This window comes from Scyliorhinus torazame, chromosome 5 (assembly GCF_047496885.1).
Source record: "Scyliorhinus torazame isolate Kashiwa2021f chromosome 5, sScyTor2.1, whole genome shotgun sequence".
Taxonomy (NCBI): domain Eukaryota; kingdom Metazoa; phylum Chordata; class Chondrichthyes; order Carcharhiniformes; family Scyliorhinidae; genus Scyliorhinus; species Scyliorhinus torazame.
The window spans coordinates 127,839,455-127,842,996 of record NC_092711.1 but is presented as its reverse complement, the minus strand read 5'-3'; the positions used below and the strand labels follow the sequence as shown (position 1 = coordinate 127,842,996).

Sequence of the window (3,542 nt, the reverse complement as noted above, 5' to 3'; positions counted from 1 at the left end):
TCTCCGAGCTTTGCATTCGGGGCCTACACGGAGTGCTTATGAACCTTCCCGACCCACCCGCCGGCTCTCTTCCTCACTCATGACTCACCCGGCTGCATTTGACCAGCTGACGATTTCCACCCGACCACCTGAACCCTGAGCTATTATCGGCACTGCGCATGCTCCTACTCACGTGGGCGATCGTGACACAGCCCCGCCTCTCATTCACTCCGATTGGTTGGACGACCAGTCGCTCCGCTGTGTACTCCAGTCCCGCCCTTCTCCTCCTATTGGTGCAGAGCAGCCGTCAATCACCCCCGAGCATTTTGAGCTGGAGCATGCGCAGTGCCGATGGTGGGAGGATCCACTGCAACCACTCGGTCCTCCAGGCCCACCCCTCTGTTCCTGTTGGTCCAGATCTGCCGTCAATCACTCCCTGGGCATTGTGAGCTGGAGCATGCGCAGTGCCGATGCTGGACGCGGCCGGGAGGTTTCACTGAAACCCGGTGGAGGCTCCAAACCCCAATAAGAAGTTTCCGGGCCCGGGTTTGCATCGAGCGGGGGGACAGCTGCGGCCTGCTCCCGGTGACAGGCCTGAGTTAACGGCCGCCGTCTTTATAGAGGCTGCAAACCCGCAGGGGGCAAAACATCAGAGATAGAGTTTGTTGTGAAACCAATGGGATTTTGTAAAGCAGGAGGTCAGGGTTACAGTCAACAACTTATATTAATATTATGTGGAGATGCCGCCGTTGGACTGGGGTGAGCACAGTAATAAGTCTTACAACACCAGGTTAAAATCCAACAGGTTTGTTTTAAATCACCAGTTTTCGGAGCACTGCTCCTTCAAGGAGCCTTCAAGCTCGTGATTTGAAACAAACCTGTTGGACTTTAACCTCGTGTTGTAAGACTTCTTAAAGGAGGAAAGTGAGGTGGAGACAGAGAGTAATTAGAATCGGGAATGTACAAGAGTCCAGGATCAGAGCTGTGTAGATATCTCCAGGGGTTGTGGCGCTGGAGGAGATTCCAGAGATAGGGAGAGATGAGGCCATGGAGGGATTTGAAAAGTAGGGTGAGAATTTGGGCAGCACAGTGGATAGCACTGTTGCTTCACAGATCCAGGGTCCCAGGTTCGATTCCCGGCTTGGGTCACTGACTGTGCGGAGTCTGCATGTTTTCCCCTGTCTGCGTGGGTTTCCTCCGGGTGCTCCGGTTTCCTCCCACAGTCCAAAGATGTGCAGGTTAGGTGGATTGGCCATGATAAATTGCCCTTGGTGTCCAAAAAGGTTAGATGGGGTTGCTGGGTTACAGGGATAGGTTGGAAGTGTAGCCTTAAATGGGGTGCTCTTTCCAAGTGCCCGTGCAGACTTGATGGGCCGAATGGCCTCCTACTGCACTGTAAATTCTATGACTGGGGGCCAGTGGAAACCAGGAAGCCAAGGGATGATATGGGGAAAGCAATTTGCTGTAAATTAAAACTTTTGGATGGTTTGAAGTTTACAGAGCTAGAATGTGGGAGAGCAGCCAGGAATATGGAATAGTCAGTTCTGAAAGTGACGTTGGCATGACTGAGGTTTTCAGTACCAGGTGCACAGATACAGGAGAGAGGCCGGATGGTGTAACGTAAGTGGAAACAAGCAGTCTTAGTAATAGCACAGATATGAGGTCAGAAGCTCATCTTGGGATCAAATCTGAAACCAAGGTTAAAAAGAGACTGACTTAATCTTCGACTGTTGCCAGGGAGAGGGGTGGACTCCATATGCCAGGAAGGGAAATTGAACAGGGATCAAAATGTGGATTCAATCTTCTCCATATTTGATTGAAGTTAACTAGTCAGGGAGAGAACAAGAACCCAGGGTGATGTAGATGAATATCAGTCACAAGTCATGAATGAAGTGAATTATCAAATATATTCATATCTCTACTTGTCCAAATTTGTTAAAAGGATACAGAAATAAGTATCTGACAGTGTATTTGGATTTCAGCCCAGAGAGGAGGGAGAGTTTGTGGGACGGGGATTTAAAACTCAGATCCTGCAGACCAGATTGTAGATGTGTTCGCGGACATGTTCAATCTCTTCCTACTTCATCCCCACCTACTTGAAGAAGACCACCATCATACCGGTGCCAGGAGAATGATAGAGAACCCAGTGGAGTGTCTTAACGACAATATCCTCTCCTTCAATGTCAGCAAAACTAAAGAGCTGGTCATTGACTTCAGGAAGCGAACAGTCGTACACACCCCTGTCTGCATCAATGGGGCCAAGGTGGAGATGTTGACAGCTTCAAATTCCTAGGTGTGCACATTACCAACAATCTGTCCTGGTCCACCCACGTCGATGCTGTGACCAACAAAGCACAACAGCGCCTATACTTCCTCAAGAATCTATGGAAATTGGGCATGTCCACATTGACTCTTATCAACTTTTACAGGAGCAGCATAGAAAGTATCCTATCTGGCTGTATCACAGGCTGATCTGGCTGTATCACAGGCTTGTATGGCAAATGCTCAGCCCAGGACCACAAGAAACCTGAGAGAGTCGTGAACACAGCCCAGTCCATCAGACAAACCTGCCTCCCATCCACTGACTCTGTCTACACCTCCTGCTGCCTTGGGAAAGCGGGCAGCATAGACAAAGATCCCTCCCAACCGGCTTATACACTTTTCCAACTTCTCCGATTGGACAGGATATAGAAAGGTCTGAGAACACACACCAACAGATTCTTCTCCCCTGTTACCCGACTCCTAAATTACCCTCTTATAGACTGATCTAACTCTTCATACATCTTCTCTACTGAGTAGTACTGCACTCCTGTATGCTTCACCCAATTGGGGTTTATTTCTACTAATGTTAATGACCTCTGTAACTGGACTAGAGTTTAATATCTTGCTGTCTATTGAATAAATCAGCTTTGTCTCAAACACACAGTGTGTCAAGTCATTGATTTCTCCATAGGAAAAGGAAATTAATTGATGTCCTGTCACCGACTGCTCTATTTTTGGAACACTTCTCCTATCTAACTCTAGATTATTTCAGTTTTATACCTTTGGTTACTCTCATATACAAGTCCCAGCTCCCCATACCTTCCAGAGTACCTCTCCCAGCCTTCACATCCAGGGAAGCTTTCGGTGTTAAAAACAGAAAACGCTGGAAATAATAATCCAAATTTTCCCAACTGCCAGTTGATTTTGTCCCAGAGAAAGATCAACTTTTCCCAACATTGATGTGAAGCTGATTGGATGTAATTACTGTGCCTGAGAACAGGGATGTAACATGTTACAATCTGTCAGTCCTTTGGAACCACTGCTCTGTAAGGAGCATTGGAAGTACTGGATGTGGGATAAGCAGTTTGATAATTTAGTAACAGTGGAGGAATGGATGGGGTTGGGGGTGAGGTCGAGCTGGGTGTTGTCAGTGTACATGTGAAAACTAACACGGTGCTTTTGGATGATGTCACTAGAGGCAGCTTGTAAATGAGAAATAGGAGGGGCCAAGGATAGACCCTTGGGGGACACCGAGTACATGGAGTTTAGAGAAGAAAGGGAGGTTGTAGATGGGGCATTAG

General features: G+C 47.9%; 1 long non-coding RNA gene across 1 annotated transcript; it reads left to right on the top strand.

Annotated features, from left to right (window-relative positions):
* The first annotated feature begins 395 nt into the window (after positions 1-395).
* LOC140419716 (uncharacterized) lies at positions 396-2,898 on the top strand. Its single transcript, XR_011945995.1, has 2 exons — positions 396-677; positions 1,962-2,898. It is a non-coding gene; the product is annotated as an uncharacterized lncRNA (long non-coding RNA).
* Positions 2,899-3,542: the final 644 nt, after the last annotated feature.